The sequence below is a fragment of the Heloderma suspectum genome, chromosome 1 (assembly GCF_057233095.1).
Source record: "Heloderma suspectum isolate Gila_16-S chromosome 1, 16-S_ref, whole genome shotgun sequence".
Taxonomy (NCBI): domain Eukaryota; kingdom Metazoa; phylum Chordata; class Lepidosauria; order Squamata; family Helodermatidae; genus Heloderma; species Heloderma suspectum.
The window spans coordinates 366,085,323-366,106,747 of NC_139458.1; the positions used below are offsets into that span (position 1 = coordinate 366,085,323).

General features: G+C 43.5%; 1 long non-coding RNA gene across 1 annotated transcript in view; it reads left to right on the forward strand.

Annotated features, from left to right (window-relative positions):
* Nucleotides 1-21,425, forward strand: part of LOC146359810 (uncharacterized) — a 49,972-nt gene that overhangs the window by 26,134 nt on the left and 2,413 nt on the right. Inside the window, exon 2 of the long non-coding RNA XR_014786788.1 lies at nucleotides 18,320-18,434. This is a non-coding gene — a long non-coding RNA (uncharacterized LOC146359810). The remainder of the gene's footprint in view (nucleotides 1-18,319; nucleotides 18,435-21,425) is intronic.

Genomic DNA, 21,425 nt, shown 5'->3' on the forward strand with positions numbered 1-21,425 from the left:
GTAGTGTATGACAACTCTGCAGCACAGTTCAATGTTGTTGGTGTTTTAAGGAAATGTAGATGGGGCGGTGATATTTAAGAGGACCTGCCATTTTTAGCTCTCACAGGAGGCCCAAGTGGAACCTCTCCCCGTCTCTCTCTTAGTGTTGAATTGCTGTGGCTTCACTCATTAGCTAAAAATACTAAAACGTGGGAGCAGGCTAGTTTCCCACAAAATGAACAGGCAGAATAGTGCCTACACATTTTGCCTCATATTTTGGGTTCTACAAGGGCTAGAGACCTGCTCTTAAAAAAAAACAAAAAACCCAGCACTTTCCCAGCCTCTGTGGGTGAAAGCATAGGATTTTTAAGCGCTTTCACATACCAACATTAACAGCCCAATCCTACGCATGTTTACCAGACGCGGGGGGGAGGGGGTTAAGTCACAAAAAACTGTGTACATAAGTAGTGCATCTTCCTTTGTGAGTCTAGCAGGGACTGTCCTAACAAGCAACACCCCCACAGATGCACTTCCTAGATGGGTGACATTCCTGTATTCTCCCCACACCTCACCTCACCTGTGGGCCGGAAAACAACTCAGCCAGGGGCCCATGCCAGCTGGAACAGGATGGGAAGACAGTGATTTGCATAGTCACAGTCAGTGAGGGAGCCCATCATACTACTGCCAGTTGTTTTATGAGGCAGGTACTCCCACAGGCTACCAAACTGAGGGCCTAACAGGCCATAGTGCCGCCTGACTGGGTCTGCCAGAAAGCCTGCCTCACCACCCCTTCCAGGTCCACATTCTGCCATTTGCATTGCAGCCAATCTTAACGGAGCTTGATGGAATCCCAGCCTGCCATCCTCAGGTTTAATTTACTGACCCCCCCCCCCCGGGCTTCGCCTGCCTGGGCTGCAGGGATCTGGAGAACAGAGATAGACGGCGCAGGTGTGCGCAGCACAAAGTGCTGTTACCACTCTCAGTATGGAGCTACTTTGGCCTGGAAGAGCGTCTGCCTGCTACTACCTCTATGCCTTACGAGGAGGCGCTCCCATGGCATGGGTTAAACCTGAGGGCATCCCCCCTCCTGTGTTCAACTTACTGACTTCCGGTCCTGTCCTTGCCCCTGTGGGTGGAAACTGAAAGCAGAGATAGACAGGGCAGGCACAGCACAGCAGCCACTATTGCTGCTCTCAGAATGACATCATGACTGGAATCTGGGGCAGAGAGCAGGGAGTTACACCCCTTGCCCCTGTGACCGGATGCCCATGCATCCCTGCCCTTGAAGAAAATGTGGGTTGTTATCAGACGGATGTCCGTGAGCAAAAAATATCCCAAGTTTATAGAATGCTATATAGAAAAAATGGCACTAAGGCAGCTTTTCCCAACCTGGTGCCCTCCAGATGTGTTGAGCTGCAACTCCCATAATTCCCAATGGCCATGCTGGCTGGGAATTATGGGATTTACAGTCCAACACATCTGGAGTGCACCAGATTGGGTAAAGCTGTACTAAGGAACACAACAATTAGGGCCACCTTACAAATGACACTTTCCCCTACACAGCTGTAGGGAGGAAGTATATCCACTCACATAGCAAAATACATTTTTTGTTTGACTTGTTACAGCCCTGATTAGGATGCAATACTAAACTATGCTTCAACATTACATGCCTTGGGCTCATGCATCCCTCTGCCCTCTCCTCCGGCATGGCTGTGAGATCGCAAATTTGCAGATGATACCAAACTAGGTCGGGTAACTAATAATTTAGAAGACAGAAACAGGATTCAAGAATCTTGACAGGATGGAGAACTAGGCAAAAACTAATAAAATGAATTTCAACAGAGATAAATGTGAAGTTCTGCCTTTAAGTAGGAAGTATCAGTTGCACATGATGGATGGCACCCATTTTGACAGCAGCACATGAGAAAAAGATCTACGGCTTTTAGTAGATCACAAGCTAAACATGAGTTATCAATGTGATGTGATGGCTAAAAGACTAATACAGTTCAAGGTGGCATCAGCATTACATCTGAATGAGGCCAAAGAGTCGCCTTAGGCAATAGACATTTGCTGGCCTCTTTTGTGATTTACATTTTCTTGGTCCTAATCCAGCCCAAGTTAAGTGTGATAAAGCTGCAATCATAAACACACTTTCTAGGGAGTAAGCCTCATTGGACACAGTGGGACTTACTTCTAAGTAAACTTTCATAGGATGACACTGTAATTCCTATTATAATCAACTGTAGTGAATTTAAGTCATAGCTAAGTTGTTCCTTTTGTTTCAAAGGGACTTAATCATAACTAACTTTAGTTCACCTTTCTCTATCAGAAGAAGAGAAGCTTTGGAAAACTCTTGCATATATATCCATCTCAGGAAGTTAGCAGACAGTTGACTTGAAATGCTTGCAAGAGCAAGTGCTCTATTTTATACCAGAAACAAAATATAATTCTCATTTTACACCTTCCCATTTTGAAGGCATAAAGATACGTTTGCTCTAGGTTTAGCCTGACTTAAAAAAACAAGGCTACACTTCATCGCCAAAAAGATCTTCCAGATCTTGTCTGCCAAGATTTCCATTAAATCAGTCAACTTGAACCTATCCCAAATCCTGCAGATAAGATCTTCCAAAAGCTGCCTAGATCCATCACCAGCTTGACAGGTCCTATCCAATTCCTTCAATATAAACCTCATCTCTTCAGTGCCTTAAAAATTCTGTTTGACTCTCCAGGAAATTTTAATGTTAAAGAGTGCAAATACAGAGACAATTTTGATAGTCTGAACTCTAGTCTAGTCCCACATTGGTGCCCTCTGAATCTATGAGTACGAAATGAGGGTGGTTCCCCTATAATCCTTTGGTTACAGGATTATTTCTCTATTGCTATTTCTCAAGTCTTGAGGTCAAATTACAGCAGCAATGCCTTCCCCTGCAGCAATGCCCTGCAATGTAAGGATTTCTATTCTTTTACTGTCATGCATAGACAGACTCGCACACGTTCTTCTTTTATTTTTTTCAAATGGCAAAGAAGCACAGCTAGACTCTGCAGTACAGTGAGGCTCCCACTCACCCCCATTTATTTCACCTAACCAGTTATGTTGCTATCAATAAAGACTTGAGTAATGGGACTGCAACCATGTATCTAATTGCTCCTACCAAATTATAATCTGCACTCAAAGTCCGAATGTTACAAATCAGCCCACACACAAAACTTTAGCTCTAGTATAATGACTAGACAATTCTTACCCATTCCAAGGGGGAGACACTTCTAACCTGGGCTCTTGATTTGCTGGCCGTATCTATATGATACCTCTTTAATTCATAGATTAACCATAGCATTTTATTCCTGGTTCCATATATGCTTTGTGCAATAGTAATGTATTTCCACTGAGACTTAATCCCAAAACTGTGGGCCTGCAAAGATCATTCCTAAGAGAGAGCTGTTAAACAGAGTCTTATTGTTATATTGATTATTAATCCTAGAATCAGATAAACATTGGTCTAGGATTATATTTTCAACATGAATTATTTAAAAGAACATGTTTAAGTAAGACCAGTGTTCATTTTGTCTTGGTGGTTGTTGTTGTGTGTGTGTTTTTCAACAGCTGGAACAGATTTGGGGCCCATGTGGGGGGCTGCAGAGAGGAAAAGAGGACCCATAGTTGAGCAGTATATGTAGCTAGACCACAGAATAGGATGACAACTTGGGGACTGCCAAAGAAGAGGTCATATATCACCAAAAAAGTGGGGAAAAGGACACCGATTTGCATAATATTTGCATATGCTCATGGTGATGTAACCCTCCCTCAGGTCCACCTGTCTCCACTTTGGGACAGCTGTCTTCACTGTCCCACAAGCTTCAACCCCTAATTCAACCAGGTAAAAGAGACACCCAATATGCCTAATTAGTTCCCCTTACCCAACCAAGAGAAGTACCCAGGAAATATGAGTGCTACTGGTGGTGCAGAAAGCGGAGCAAGACATGGGATTTTATAATTTAAAAAGAAACAAAGTTTATTTAATACAAGAGATGTTATATCCTATAATTAACCACTTCGTTCTTGGTCTTACCCTGCCTACTCTACCCCTTCTAACTCCTATCCTCACAACCCCACTATCTAGATGTAACTTAATCAAACCCTAAGGCCCTCTCTCCATCACCTGTCTTTTATATACTCAGTCTCCTCACACACACAAGCCCTCCTTTCACTCACTCACCACTAAACAGTTAACCCTAACTTACCTCAGTTCTATTGAACATAGCAAACATATAAACATTAATATAAACTCCACATGGCAAGCATTGTGATTTTGTCACACTTATATGTATAGATGCACATTTAGAAATATTTATTATAATTTAAATAGTACATCTCATCATAGTGGGGAAGACTGTGACCAGGTGACCTATATGCTGACCTGTTCAGTCTGCTGTCCAGGTGCTGTTGATGGGAAGCTTCAAGGCCCAGCTCTTCTTCTAAGGGTTATTTATCATTAAACTGGACTTGGACTGGATAGCCCTTCAAACAGAGGATGCCTTCAAAACAGAGGGCAGTCCTCTGGCAGCCCTTCAGTAGAGGACTACCCTGTGTAGAAGAGGACATGTGGTCAACCTACCATGGTGACAGTATAGTAGGGGCAAACAAAGAGGGCTGGGTGCCCTACATTGCAACAGAGATGGTTAAGGTTGTTCTGGGCTGAAAGATGGCAATCCCAGTACATATTGGCCACAATCCAACACAATATTACACGTGCTTAGTCCCACTACGATCAGGAGGGCTAAAAGGGCTCTTCATCTACCTCTCCCTCCCACCTGCCATGAGGGAGGCATAGGGAGCCGTGGGTTGGTAGGAGTAATGGTTTCAAGAGATGGGCACCATCCCTGGTGTGATGCACTGCACACCAAACTTAAGTCATTACCCAATATTAGAAAACGTGTAACTCCCCCCCCCCCACTTCCATTTCTACATTTTCAAATTATTTTTCTTCATTTATTTTATCTTGGTGAAACTCCATTTTTCCACTAGGCAAATAAATAAATAAAACTGCCACAGGCTATTCATCTGGAATAAACCTCAGCAGCAGAGAGAGTTGGGACTAATGAAAGAAAAGCAGATTAGAGAGAGTGTCTTAATGGCCACAGCTGCTACTCCATGCTTTTTACTCTCACTGGCTCTACTTGGTTTTGAGAGGCATCATGTAGCTGATACTTATCTGGATGTTTCTGTATCCAGCATCACTGGGGAACTCTCCAGAAAAAGAACAGCATCTTTTTCGTGCAGTGTTCCAGGCTGATTAAACCAATCGTATTAACAACCTCCTTCCTGTTTCTCTATGGAATGATAAAGCCTTGCAAAAGACTCCAGAATCATATCTTAGTTATGCTTCTTTTGAGACAAAGTAAAGCTAAAAAGAAAGGATCCTAGATGTATCATTGCATGAACTTTCATAGGCAAAAGCCTGTTTGATAAAACCAGCCAAAGGCTGTAATTCTAAACACACTTACCAGGAAGTAAGCTCCATTGAATGCAGGGGTCCTTTTCCCCAAGTAAACCTACATAGGATTGTGTTTTATGGCACATCTAACCCCTTTGAAACCAACAGGTTTAAATGTGCCTTACCTCCTCACAGAACCAGCCTGTAACTTGGCTACCTTTTGCCAATGTCACAGAGACATGACTAGTTACACCAGATTTGTTTAGGAATAATTCTCATCCAAATTCATCACTGGGCCTGTGTTTCTACCAGCGATTTACTCCAACCTGGCTGCGCAGTGAGCTCTCTGTGTTTCCATGACATCGTGCCCATTCAGCACCAGCCTCGCATTTTAACACGGAAAAAACGCTTCTTCTGAGACTAGTTATAGTCTGTCTTTTCCATCTTACTTCAGCTCCATTACTGACCTGTTTACACAACCACACTGGGTTCAGTATCATAGTCCTGCCCATGGGGCATGTAGCCTGGCCTTTGTGAGTGGGTCGCTCCGACCTCAGTGATCCAACCCTTTCTCTCCCTGTTTTCTGGAAGTTTCATCACTGTTTTGGAGCAGGATGCTGAGGGACCAGCTTTTAAAACTTCATTGAAAATACCCACCAGAACACAGAGCATGACCCGAGTCAAGGGGTGTTTTCTTCCATTGTGCTGAATGAGGTTTGCCTTCTCAATGACCACAGAAATAACAAAGAAGCCCCTCAATTGACAAGGCACATATCAAAGACCAATTCCTTAAATACAATTAAGCGCAATGTTGAGGCTTCGGTCCATTGCCTTGGGACGTAACTCCTTCACAGTTTCCATATAGAGACGTTGTTGTTGTTCACTTGTTAAGTCGTGTCCGACTCTTCGTGACCCCATGGACCATAGCACACCAGGCCTTCCTGCCCTCCGCTCTCTCCCGGAGTGTGCTCAAGTTCATATTCATTGCATACTGTGCATTAAAATGGGGGCTGGTTTCCATCTCTTTCCCACAAGAAACCCATTCTTGTTTCCTCAGAAGTAACTCCCATTGCAGTCGATGAGGCTAGCCTTTGAATGCCCACATCAGAACTTACAGAGATTCCCCCTCAATTGAAATGGCACATGTTGAAGCCCAATTCCTTAACTGCAATTAAGCAACCAAGCGGGATTACGAGGTTCTGCTAAATTGCCTTAGGAAGAAAGTACTTCACAGCTTCCTTATAGATATTTTGCTGGTTACAACGGGGGCTGGTTTCTGTCTTTGTGTTTACAGCTGTTTTCCCCCCAACATACCCATTACTGTCTCGTCAGAAGTAACTCCCATTGTGGTCAATGAGGTCCTCTGGGTTAAAATGGGGGCTGGTTTCCCTCTTTCTCCCCCCCCCCTTTCCCAGCACAAGCATATTTCTACTCAGAAGTAACTCCCATTGTGCTCAATGAGGCTTGCTCCTGAAATGCAGGTGCATCTGGACTTTCAGGGAAAAAGAGAAAGTGGGGGAGAGGGGGGAAGCCTCTTTTCACAGCAAAGCTGATTCCTTTTTAAAAATCTGGTACTCTTCCATTAGCTTCGCCTACCATTGTCCTGGAAACACGGCCAAGGAGGTGGGAACACTGATGAGGTAATCAGACCCAACCCAGACTCCACTCAGACTCCACCCAGCCATCAAGAAAATAATTTGATTAGAGCTCAGTGGAAACAGCACAGAGCCCCAGGCTATAGTGATGATAAGCCGGGTCTTTAAGGGCTGTGGAAACAGGAAAAGGAGAAGATGCGATTGGGGAAACATCGCAACAACGCTGCAAACAAAGTGAAGCTTATAGCGTGGAAACATGCCCTGGGACTGCTTTAGTGTACTGAATAAGCATATGATTACACCAGCCACATGTCAATCTGGAAGTGGTGTCTGACTCTTTAAAAACCCCACAGCATTAAAGGGTATGACTAAGAATGGAAACTAAGCTAATGGCCTACCACTGACAGAGGATACTAAGTGTGTCCAAGTGTCACACAGGGAGACCGTATAATGCATAGATACTTACTGGCAGTGAAAATAAATTTGACCTATATTTGGTAGAACCTAACACATCTTCTGTAAAACTGAGTCAAAAGCAATCATGAGTGCTTCAAACGTTACAAAATTCCTATAAAGGAAACACTTTGATCTAGGAATGAGTATGCAACCTGTGTAGGTAGTTGTATGAAGACATGGGGCAGGTGAAGGATGAGTGGTGCATTAAATAAGGTCAATCCCCCTGTTATTTCCAATTGATGATTGGAGATAACAGGGGATTCCCTTCCCCAAGCCCCTGGTAGCCTTCAAGGGCTTGGGTAGGGCCAAAACCTCCATGTGCCAGATGTAGAACCAGATGCAGGCCACAGGTTCCCCATCCCTGCTGTATGTAATAGCCACACATATGTACATGTACTGGAAGAGGAGAGGTTTTATTTTGCCCCAGATAATGATGTTGAATTAATCATTAGTTACAGGAAGCCAGATTCCAGCTGAACATCAGGAAAAACTTCCTGACTGTTAGAGCAATACGACAATGGAACCAATTACCTAGGGAGGTAGTGGGCTCTCCTACACTGGAGGCATTCAAGACGAGGCTGGACAGCCATCTGTCAGGGATGCTCTGACCTGGATTCCTGCATTGAGCAGGGGGTTGGATTCGATGGTTTTGTAGGCCCCTTCCAACCCTACTATTCTATGATTCTATGATCTTTTCTCAAGAACAGCTGTGAGGGAAAGGTAGTCAATAGGTTCTGACTAAAAGGCAGCTCGCTCTATATCCTGTATTTGTTTATTCTCCCACTGAGCCACCTCCAGAAGGAAGAAATATGCTGACTTAAACTGGAGTGAAAAGTTATTTGACAGAAACAACAATATTCTTCCCCTCTGTTCCCTTTCTATGAACTGACTATATTTTCTGTAGTTAGAGCAATCATGAAAATTATGATTGAGAGCCAGTGTGGTGTAGTGGTTAGAGTGTTGGACTGAGACTTAGGAGATCCAGGTTTGTAGTCCCCACTTGGCCATGAAGCTCACTAGGTGACTTTGGGCCAGTCACTGACTCTCAGCTTAACCTACCTCCAAGGGTTGTTATGAGGATGAAAAGGGGAGGAAGAGGATCATATAAGGCACCATGGGTTCCTTGTAAGAGGAAAAAAGTAAGGATATAAATGTAATAATAATAAATTATATCCTATATATACTGATAACAAACTACATTCAATGTCTGTGGATTCTCAAAGAGTCAAAATGATACCTTCTATGCACAAGAGAGTTGTATTAACAGGCTTGGGGGAACCCCAATGTTTGCAGAAGTAAAAAACAAACAAAAAATATTTAGGAAAAAACTCTAGGTGTGGGAGTGGTGATGGTGAGACACCCAAAGCCAGCCCAGTGATTATGCTCAGCGGCCTCAGAATGTTGGGTTACTGTTGGGGTGGAAAACCAGCGTGGAGGGAGAATGGAATGGAGCATCCTGAAAGACAGCAAAAGAAGGGAAACCGTCGCAAATAAAGACAACCAACAAATGCTTAAAAGCATGCAACTGTTATGGTTAAACCACTGGGCTCTAATATATATACAAAAACATATGTACATTATATTATTGTTGTTCAGTCGTTAAGTTGTGTCCGACTCTTCGTGACCCCATGGACCATAGCACGCCAGGCTTCCTGTCCTCCGCTCTCTCCCGGAGCGTGCTCAAGTTCATATTCATTGCATCGGTGATGCTATCTAGCCATCTCATCCTCTGCCGTCCCCTTCTCCTTTTGCCTTCAATCTTTCCCAGCATCAGGGTCTTTTCCAGGGAGTTTTCTCTTCGCATTAGGTGGCCAAAATATTTGAGCTTCAGCTTCAGTATCTGTCCTTCCAATGAGCACTCAGGGTTGAGTTCCTTTAGGATTGACTGATCTGACCTCCTTGCAGTCCAGGGGACTCGTAAGAGTCTTCTCCGTACATTATATTACAGAAGCGTAATCATGTGTATCTTTCATGAAATAAATATAGAAATATGGAATGCCTGAAGGCTAATAAACAGTTAGCCCTAACAAGAGGCCCAACAACTGCATTATATAGGTAGAATGTTGGAATAGAAGGGACTGAGTTCAGAATTCCTGAACAGGTTTAAGTGTATATTTAAAGAAAATAACAGTGACAAGAAAAACAGAGCAGTGAAAAAGCAATACCAGCATCCAGTAATATCCCATTTCATTGAACTTCATCAGATGCTGTCATTAAATGACCAAAGTTCTTCCTCCAATCATTCACAAACAGACTGGAAGCTGCCCATAGCAACCACTCTAATCTGAAAATAAAACTGATAAGAAAATCTGATATTCTTCTTTTCCAGATTAATATCTGTTAGTTCTACAAGACAATAAGTAAGAGATGTGGTATCCTGGAAATATTGATAGAATTCTATAACTGTGCGAGTTTCATCATGGGGACTGCTGTTATACACTAAGTTTACATCCATGGTGATAAGGACAGCATGTTCTGGGAACTTCATACCCAGTGTGACCAATTTATTTATGGCCTCCTTTGGAGGATAACATCATATGCAACCCAGCATGACATCCTTTTCACAATGAGATGCTTAAAAAAAAAAAAAGAGTATATGTATCTATAGATATAGATATATAGACATATAGATGATTGTTTTAAAAATTGTTTCTTTGTGAATCCAAAATACAAGATTTTCCCACTTGGATTAATTCTATCCAAGTGGTCTTGGAATCAATGGTCTTATAGGCCCCTTCCAACCCTACTATTCTACTATTCTATCCATATTACCATAAAATATTGATGTCATTTTGATTAATGTAACATTTCTTTTTTTGATATGGAAATTTACAGAAACCACAATTGTCTGTTTATACAGGTGTTTACAAAACCAAATGATAAACATTCTCTTTTGTATTTTTCTTCATTTCATTCTTCACAGTTACATAGGAATATTCTTTATGGGGCAGATTGAAAAAGACCTCTTCTCATGAAAAGGATTACACTATTCAAAAATACAAGTTTAGAGAACAGCTGTGTGAGATAGGTTATCCTTCTATATTAGCTAGGATGCAATCCTATGCATGTTCAGACATGAATCAGTCCTACATTTCCCAACATCCCCCAGCCAGCTATGGAATCTTGGGAGTTTTAGGACTTATTTATGTCTAAACATGCATAGGATTGCACCCTTAGACATGGAGAGAACAATGCAGATCTGGTCCCTATGCGATATTTGGGAATGAATCATAGAATCATAGAATAGTAGGGTTGGAAGGGGCCTACAAGGCCATCGAGTCCAACCCCCTGCTCAATGCAGGAATCCAAGTCAGAGCATCCCTGACAAATGGCTGTCCAGCCTCGTCTTGAAGGCCTCCAGTGTGGGAGAGCCCACCACCTCCCCAGGTAATTGGTTTCATTGTCGTATTGCTCTGACACTCAGGAAGTTTTTCCTGATGTTCAGCTGGAATCTGGCTTCCTGTAACTTGAGCCCATTATTCCGTGTCCTACACTCTGGGATGATCAAGAAGAGATCCTGGCCTTCTTCTCTGTGACAACCTTTCAAGTACTTGAAGAGTGCTATCATATCTCCCCTCAGTCTTCTCAAGGCTAAACATGCCCAGTTCTTTCAGTCTCTCTTCATAGGGCTTTGTTTCCAGTCCCCTGATCATCTTTGTTGCCCTCCTCTGAACCCTCTCCAGTTTGTCTGCATCCTTCTTAAAGTGTGGTGCCCAGAACTGGACACAGTACTCCAGATGAGGCCTAACCAGTGCTGAGTAGAGGGGAACTAGTACTTCCCGGGATTTGGAAGCAATGCTTCTATGAATGCAGCCCAAAAGAGCATTTGCCTTTTTTGCAGCCACATCACATTGTTGGCTCATATTCAGCTTGTGATCGACAACAATTCCAAGATCCTTCTCGCTCGTAGTGTGGTTGAGCCACGTATCCCCCATCTTGTAACTGTGCATTTGGTTTCTTTTTCCTAGGTGCAGAACTTGGCATTTGTCCCTATTAAATGCCATTCTGTTGTTTTCTGCCCAGCCCTCCAGTCTATCCAGATCACTTTGAATTTTGTTTCTGTCTTCCAAAGTATTAGCTATCCCTCCCAATTTTGTGTCATCTGCAAATTTGATCAGCATTCCCTGCACCTCCTTCTCCAAGTCATTAATAAAAATGTTGAAGAGCACTGGGCCCAGGACTGAGCCCTGCGGTACCCCACTCGTTACCTCTCCCCAGCTTGAGAAGGTCCCATTGATAAGCACTCTTTGAGTCCGATTCTGTAGCCAACTGTGGATCCACCGGATCGTTGTTTCATCTAGCCCACTTCGAGCTAGTTTGCTCATCAGGATATCATGGGGCACTTTGTCGAAAGCTTTGCTGAAGTCGAGGTATATGATGTCTACAGCATTCCCACGGTCTACAAGGGAGGTTACTTGATCAAAAAAATGAGATCAGATTTGTCTGGCAGGACTTGTTTTTGACAAATCCATGTTGGCTTTGAGTAATCACGGCATTGTTGTCAAGGTGCTTCCAGATGGATTGCTTTATGATCTGCTCCAGAATTTTCCCAGGGATTGATGTCAGACTGACTGGTCTGTAGTTCCCAGGTTCCTCCTTTTTACCCTTTTTGAAGATAGGGACAACGTTAGCCCTCCTCCAGTCATCTGGCACTTCACCCGTCCTCCATGATTTCTCAAAGAGAATAGACAGTGGTTCTGAGAGTTCTTCTGCCAGTTCCTTTATGACTCTAGGATGCAGTTCATCTGGCCCTGGAGATTTGAACTCATTCAAAGTAATGAGGTGTTCCTTGACCATATGCCTGTCGATCTCAAGCTGCAATCCTGCCCCTTCAGCCTGTACTTCGCCTTTGCCAGGGGGGTCATAGACCCTCTTTTGGGAGAAGACTGAGCCAAAGTAGGAATTGAGCACCTCTGCCTTTTCTTTGTCATCTGTTATCATTTTTCCATCCTTATTTAATAGCTGAACCACCATTTCTTTCCTCTGCCTTTTACTATGCACGTAGCTGAAGAAAGCCTTTTTGTTGTTTTTAACATCCCTTGCTAACCTCAGCTCATTCTCAGCTTTAGCCTTCCTGACGCCATCCCTGCAATTCTGTGCTATCTGCCTGTACTCTTCCTTTGTTACTTGGCCTTCTTTCCACTTCCTATATGTGTCCTTTTTTGTTTTCAGGTCATCCCTAAGCTTTTTGTGAAGCCACATTGGCTTCTTCTGTTGTCTTCCACCTTTTCTTCTTGTTGGAATTGTTTGTGATTGTGCCTTGAGAATTTCCTTTTTTAAAAGCTCCTACCCATCTTGGACTCCTTTTCTCACTAGCATCGCTTGCCATGGGACCTTACTGATCATTGTTCTGAGTTTATGAAAATCAGCTTTCCTAAAATCCAGGGTATGCGTTTGACTACACTTGGCTTTTGCTTCCCTTAGAACCAAGAACTCAAGTACAACATGGTCGCTTTCCGCCAGAGTTCCTGTAACTGCTACTTTATCCACTAAGTCATCTCTGTTGGTTAGGATCAAGTCAAGGATAGCCGATCCTCTAGTTCCTTCCTCTACTTTCTGTAGGAGGAAGTTATGCGCCACACAAGTCAGAAATTTCCTGGAGGGGCCATGTTTTGCAGAATTTGTCTCCCAACAAATATCGGGGAAATTGAAGTCCCCCATTACTACTACATCATGCTTCCTTAAAACATTGGCTATTTGCTTTTCAAAAGTTTCATCCTTGTCTTCTCCTTGATTGGGTGGCCGGTAGTAGACTCCGACCACCAGGTTCCTTTTATTCTTTGCTCCATTTATTTCAACCCAGATGCTCTCGATGGGGCTACCAAGCTCCTCCTCCTGTATTTCTGTGCAGAGATATGTATTTTTCACATACAGTGCAACCCCACCTCCCTTTCTGTTCTCCTGTTCTTTTTGAACAAGTTATATCCTTCAGTTGCTGTATTCCAGTCATGAGAGTCATCCCACCAAGTCTCAGTTACACCTATCAGGTCATAATTTCCCTCTTGTATTAAGAGTTCAAGTTCGTTCTGTTTGTTTCCCATACTCTGGGCATTAGTATATAGACATCGAAGACCATGTGCTTCATAGTCTGGCTTTCTTCCTACCTGTGTCTGAAGACTATTATTGGGCGCTATCAGAGCTGTTCTCTCCATTGCAGTGCATGCGCCTATGTCCATTGTTACCCCCAACATTACATCTCCCTTCCCCATAGGATTCAGTTTAAAGCCCTCCTGATGAAGTTCTTCATGCTGTGGCCAAACACATTCTTCCCAGCCTTTGTGAGGTGCAACCCATCCCTAGCCAACAGCCCATCTTCCAGAAAGTATAGCCCGTGGTCCCAGAATCCAAATCTCTCTCGTCGGCACCACCTTCGTAGCCAGTCATTCACCTGGAGTATTTTTTGTTCCCTTTCTGTCCCTCTTCTAACTACTGGAAGGATGGATGAGAAAACTATCTGGGCCCCAAAGTTCTTGAGTTTCCTTCCCAAAGCTTCAAAGTCTGACGTGATCTCTTCGTAGCTCCGCTTGGCAGTATCATTTGTTCCCACATGGATAAGAAAGGGATACCTGTCAGTGGGCTTTATGAGTGCAGGCAACCTTTCAGTCACGTCTCTAATCTGTCCTCCCGGGAGACAACATACCTGGCGAGTCCATGGGTCTTCGCGACATACTTGGGTCTCGATCCCACGCAGCAAGGAGTCTCCCACTACTACCACTCTTCTCTTCTTCTTCTTGTAGGCCTGGGTTTCATCGCCTCTGTTTGACTGACCTTTAGCCTCTTGCTCACTCTCATGCAGGTTCCCCTGTGATTCTTCCTCTGCAGGCTGTCCTCCAGTCTCATCTGCAAGTACCTGGAATCGGTTCCACAGCTCCACTGCTTCCACTGGTGCAGAGTGGCGTCTAGTTCTTCTTCTCCTAACTGTCACCATTTTCCAAGGAGTATCCTCTATTCCATTTTTCTTCACCTCAGCATTTCCCACTGCCTCATCTTGCTGTTGCTCTTCAAGCTTCTGGTCTGCCCTTTGCTGCTGTAGTTCCCCCATTCTGTCCAAGAACTCTTCGTGTTCTCTTATTCCCCAGAGGGTCGACAGTCGCCGCTCCAGTCCACTTACTTTTTCCTCCAGCAGCGTGATCAACTTGCACTTGTTGCAGGTGTAGGCCATGTTGTTCTCAGGCAAGAAAACAAACATTGCACACACCTTGCAGGTCACCACCACTGGAGAGTCTTGTCCTTCCATAGCCTCTTTTCCCTTTTTGTGTCTAGCTTTGTGATTGTTCTAGACTAGCCTGTGCCTGCTCCTCTGCTCAGTAGAGGTTAAAAGCAGAGTCCCACTCGTGTGGAAGTGTGTGTTACAAGACAAATAAATGAAAAAAAGTTAGTAAAAAAAAAATAAAAAAAAATGTTAGGGGCCTCCCCCTTGACCTCCCCTGCCGAACTCCCCTGGCCAACTCCTGTTTGCTCCCCCGGCTCGCTTGCTCTGTTCGCTCGCTGTCTGGGAGCTTGCCTGCTTCTGTAGTCCCTGGACCAGCTGGAGCAGCTTGCTCTGCTCTGCTCTGCTCAGCTGGGAGGCGGGAAACAGACTGAAGCTTCCCGCCCAGTCAGCTGCTGGGAGTACTCAGGCCACACCCCTCCAATTCAGTTGGAGCTCTCAGAAGCACCTGGTGAGCTCACAGCCAATCAGAAGGATAAAGGGCAGCCCCCTGGGCTTCCTGCAGCCCATTTACCTCTTACCCTCTGTCTCCTTTGTCTCCTTTGTCTCTTCAACCGCTGCAACTCCCCTGGCCAACTCCCGTTTGCTCCCCCTGTTCGCTCGCTCTCTGGGAGCTTGCCTGCTTCTGTAGTCCCTGGACCAGCTGGAGCAGCTTGCTCTGCTCTGCTCTGCTCAGCTGGGAAGCGGGAAACAGGATAGAACTAGGGGTGTGTTTCCATGCTATCGGCTTCAACTGGCTTGTAACTTTGTTGCGATGTTTCCGCAGTCACATCTGCTCCTTTTCCAGCTTCCACAGTGCTTAAAGCCCTGGCTTATCATCGCTGTAGCCTGGGTCTCTGTGCTGTTTCCACTGAGCTCTAATTGAATTATTTTCTTGATGGCTCAGTGGAGTCTGGAGGAAGTCTGATTACCTCATCTATGTTCCTGCCTCCTCCTCTTGCTGAGTCCCCCCTCCCTCTCCCCCTTCACTGACAGAAACATGATTCCGGGTGGGATGGGAGGATTGGAAGTGAACGTCATCAGACTGGCAGGGGCTGCTGAACCAATCAGAGAGGCTCTCCTCTCCAGGCTCTACTCCCCTTAATGGCAATCTTGGGATCAAGCCTCATTGACCACAACAGGAGTTACTTCTGAGTAGACTTCCTGGATGCATGCCCGATTCTACCCATTTTTTCTCCTTTCCCTCTAAATAGCAGGCTACCACATTAGGAGGCACATGCTAAGTCACTATCTCATTATCACACTATTGTGCAGGTCTTCGATCAGTAAGCCCACCCTCTATGTCAGTATCGTCCTATGACTCTATCACTTTATCATTCAATCGTGAAATAGCACTAACATGCATTTGCACTATTGCGTGATAGCGCATCACTCCAGGGGTGCGTGCTGACTCCTCTTGAGGTCAAGGGAGCTTGTTCTGGAAAATGCACTATCACGCGGCAGTGCTATCATGCGATAGCACAAATGCGTGTTAGTGCTATTTCGCAATTGAGTCATAGAGTCATAGAAAGATACTGACATAGAGGGTGTACCTATTGATCGAAGACCTTCACAATAGAGTGATAATGAGATAGTGACTTAGCGTGTAATATGAAAACTAGACTATGATACTTGCGGCATAGTTTCCCTGGTCCAAACGACACAAAGGAGTACTAACCATAGATCCTCCCCACATGTAGTTCTGGGGAAGCGACCTGAGATAAACCTGATTTTCAGGCTGTAATGGGAGTACTTGCTTTCCCATGATAGCAGGCTTATGCGCACTAGTGTTCTACCACTTATTTTCAATTATGTTTTAAAAGTTGGGCCCTCGGCATCCTGCTCCAAAATGGCGATGAAACTTCCAGAAAACAGGGAGGGAAAGGGTTGGATCACTGAGGTCGGAGCGACACACCCACAAAGGCCGGGCTATATGCCCCATGGGCAGGACTATGGTACCGAACCCAGTGCAGTTGTGGAAACAGGTCAGTAATGGAGCCAAAGTAGGCTGGAAAAGTCAGACTATAACCAGTCTCAGAAGAAGCATTTTTTTCTGTGATAAAATGTGGTGCTGGTGCTGAATGGCCATGGCATCATGGAAACACAGAGAGCTCACTGCGCAGCCAGGTTGGAGTAAATCACTGGTGGAAACACAGCCTACGTGTTCTTCTAATAATGTTACTTGTTCCTTTGAGTGCTCTAATTTATCTCTTTCTATTGTAGAAATGATATATAACCACTGGAATGTAGCAAGACACATTTCTGCTTGTAAAGTCCCTCATCTTGTAGGTTTCAAAAGAATTAGGACCTCAGACACTATTTGATACATTTGAACACTGATTATTATTATTATTCTCATATAATTATAATTATTATTATTATTATTATTCTCATATTATTATGATTCTCATAGAAGTAACACAGAATTGATTGAGGGACATTTTAAATGCAGCGGTTGTTCAGTTTGTTCTTTATCCGTAGAAACCAACATTTTTGAACACCCACAGGACCACCGTGTATTTAAATGGTATCATTTTTCAAATTATGCCACATAGAGAGTTGTAAATCACCTTCTATCTGGCACAATTTGAAAAATAATACAATGCCCAGGTAGATTACTGTGTATTGGAAAGACCTCAGTGGAACACCAATCCAAGCTTAAAAGTAGAATTATGGATGCCCCCTTAGTGAATCATTTTGTTGATCACTTCCATGGATATACATATTTCATATTTCTGGTTATATAATATGTTCTCATAGGTACAATTGGCTTGATTATATGTTATTATTGTGGAAGGAAGCAGAATGGATTTTTAAATTGGACCCAGTACGCCCTAAAGGGTTAAATTCTAATCTTGAGTTGGTCTCCTTTCTTTGAAAATCACAAGACTGCTTGTTTATTGATTTGGTTCTCTCTCATCCCACCTCCCCCACCCCACTTCTCTTCCTCCCTTTCTGAGATCTAAAATTATGTTTAGTAAACATGTTTGTAAATTAATATTTATCTGGGTATATGAAGTATTGTTTGGAATTTTGATAATTTATCGTACAGGTGGTATCCGTACCTGATAATATTTTGATGTCGGTTTATCACTGATAGTGCCCTGGTTCACATATAACGAGAAGCCACCATGGGTGAATTTCCCCATGGGGTTTTTTGTCATGGTGGCCGCCGCTGTTTTGAATATTCAGGGTCTGGTGGGGGTGTGGCATAGCTGTGAATGCAGCAAGGGAGCCTGCAACCCTAAATCAGCCCATGGGTTCTGGGGGGCCTGTTAACCACGCAAACAACCCATCCTTGCCGTATTTGCATGTAACAAGAAGCTATGGCACGCCCCAGCCACACCCCGAATATTCAAAATGGCAGTTGCCACGACAAGAAGCCCAGTGGGACAATTCACTCAAGGTGACTTCTCATTATGTGCAAACCAGACCAGTACCTCTATAGGACTTACAGTTTTTTTTAGGGAGGTTGTACCTTTACGGGGACAGTTTATAAGACCACACATCTACAGGAGCAATATCCACTTGCCAAAGTTGAATATAAGCCAGCAGACTTCAGCTGATTATCCACAGGCTTTAAGGTTTGTTTTAAACAAAGGTAAATGGGTCCCTATCTAAACATGTTCTAACAGGCATATGACTATTGCCTTATGTTTGTTCCTTAGATTGATATTGATAGCTATTGGAGAGAACAAAGAAACATTTAAGAAGGTGTTCTAAGAAGACCTTTGCTTGTAGGCAGCTGATGGTCTTTTTTGGGAAAGAACAAAAGGACTAGTGGTAAGTCTTTTTCTGCTCACAGGTGGACACTGTCCATATATTTATTAGTGTACAATTGTTTGTCTTCACTCTGAGGATAAACGTTAAGGGCTACTTTAATGTTTGATATAGTTGTGTTTGTGAATGATTGAACCCTTATATGGGGATATGTTTTCAATTTCTTCGTAGCATATGGGAGAAGAACTTATGTCATTTCAGGGCAGCGCCTGATGAATTTCAACTAAATGGGGTATTACTAGATGCCTGTATTGCATTTTTGCTGCTCTGTTGTTCTTGTCAATATGTTATTTTCTTTAAAATATACACTTAAACCTGTTCAGAAATTCTGAACTCAGTAGCTTCTATTCTAAAGCCATACATATGTAATGGAGTTGTTGGATCTCTTATTGGGGTTAACTGTGTATTAGCCTTCAGGCATTATATGATGTTATTTATTTCATGTAAGATACACATGATTACACTTCTGTAATACAGTTTAAATGTTTTTGTATCTATTTTATTTATTTGATTTATATCCTACCTTTCCACCAAGAAATGCTGCCTTGAAGGGGGATATAAATCTTCTTAATCGTGGGTGGGCAACTTGCGGCCCTCCAGTTGTTTTTGCCTTCAACCCCCATCAACCCTAGCCAGCATATCCAGTGGTGAAGGATGATGGGAGTTGAAGGCCAAAACATCTAGAGGGCCACAGGTTGCCCACACCTTTTGTAAATAAAGAAGTGGTCTCTTAGGTGTATCTCAACTTTTCAGATTTACAGTGCAATTCTGTGCATGTCTACTCAGAAGTAAGCCCCACTAAGTTCAACGGGGCTTACTCCCAGGTGTGTGGGTATATTTGAGTTTTAAATAAATCTAATTATGATTTTAATGCACATGAAACATGCTAAGCTTCCTTATCATCTACACAATGAAAAAGTAATTCCTGGGTGTTTCAGGCATACATCCTTGCTGACTATCTTGGGTAATTCATGGGCCACTGTATTTCTCTACTTAACTGTGAATTCGACCCATCAGCCCTGATAATGAGCTGATTTGCAGAATGAAGCAGCCCACTGTGGCTTATTGAAGACACAATGGGCTGTGGTGCATGTGGGCAGCCATATTGTATATTCAAGATGTGACCGTGGCTTGTAATAGCATGCAAACCCAGCAAGGTTGGGTTAACAAACCACCCACAACCCTAAAACTGCCCATGGGTTCTGGATGGTTTGTTGTACCTGGATCTGGGATGTTGCAATACAAGGTGTCAATAGACCACTGTTATGTTGTCATTTGGGATAAAACAGAACTGCCCAGAATTGGCTTCTCAGGCAAAGCCCACCCAACCATTAGGCATAGTAAGGTAGCTGCCTCAAGCATCTAATTTTGGGTGTCTTGAAAAGGCAGCAAATTGATTTTTTTAAATTATGGTAGTTTTTACTGCCATAGGTGGGGAGAGGCACTTGTGAGATTTTCTGCCTTTTCTGACTGGCATTGAGTATTATGCATCTTGATTTTGTGGGGTGGGCGGACTGGTGCTAAGAGAAAGTTTTCAAGAATACACTATTCTGGGATATTAAAATCTATTGTACAGGTAAAAACTGTGCATTATCATGTGAAGTGCCCTTAAGCAAGTTAGTAAGAATTATTAATCAGTTCTCAACAGGCAAATTCAAACCATTCCATGCTGCTTCTGCATCTACATTCAGAACATAACAACACACCCATCCTATTGTTTTCTTCTTCTAGTAGTTCGAATAATAGGCAAATACCTATGGGGTATGAAGTTAGCCTCTGACAACTCCTACTACTTCATCAAACAACAACACCAAACTTTAGTTGTCATTTCCCAACTAAATACTGGAGGCAACACAATTTACTCTAAATAATTTACATTACATATTAATGAAAATACTGAAATATAAATCTGCTCTAATTTAAATGATGAATAAATGATAATGCTCTTTGCAATAAACTATCATTCCAGAGAAAATTTATTACTTATAATAATAATTTCCTTTTATAAAAAGGGTTTTATTTTGAAAGGATAGAGCATCAGAACATTTTACTGGTGGACCGCTCTAGTTCTCAGTCCTGCAAATACAAATGTGGAAGTTGTCATTCATGAGCAACTTATTTTTTACTAGCCCTGCTCCTGTGCCTTTAAGAATTTTTCCACCATCTTTTTACTGGCCCTACTCCTGTGTTTTTAACAGGAGTCTGTCTCTGTACCCTGCATGAAGCATCTTTGTCCTTGTGGCTTGTAAGATGTTTAGTACAGACTCTAGATACGCTCGGGAGATCATGGACACCTTATGGCTGAATCCTTAGCATATTAGCAATAGTTGCTTGGAACAATGCAGAATAAGGAAATATAATAGTTTACTATCAAGCCAAGGAGTGAGGCAGCTAACACAGCAATCCTAAATTGGGGGCAGGGAGTGATATGGCAAGGGGAAAGCAATGCCGGGGGGAAGAACCACACCAGCTCCAGACTGGTGCAAGTGAGCATCCCATGTTGGGCCCCTCTTGGGGGAGTGGAGAGGGTTTGGATCCAGAGGGTCCAAAGCTGGCTCCACCCCATGCCCCATTTCAGGGCCCTATACTTGCTTCCATCAGCAGGAACACAGCTGTCCATGAGGGCCTCAGTGGCAGCAGAAACCCAGAGAAGGCTAGCAGGTGGACAGCTCTGCCATATCCTAATCTACCCTTGCCCCAAGCAGGCAACATTAGGGGGTGGGATTGCTTTCTAAGACCAACACTTCTAGTAGGGAGTGTCTCAGATGCTAGTAGAGAAGCCATGTGGGCCTGCAGCAACAAAACAAACTTGTTTTTTTGGCACCTTAAAGACAAACGTATTTATTGTGGCATGAGCTCTCTGATGAAGTAGGCTTTTGCCTAGGACAGGAGTGTGCAACCATTTTGGCTCGGAGAGCTACAACGGGTGCCTGCTGGGGAGTGCACACAGGCTGCATGGGGGTTGCTGGAGGAGGCTGCAGCTATTGGCAGCAG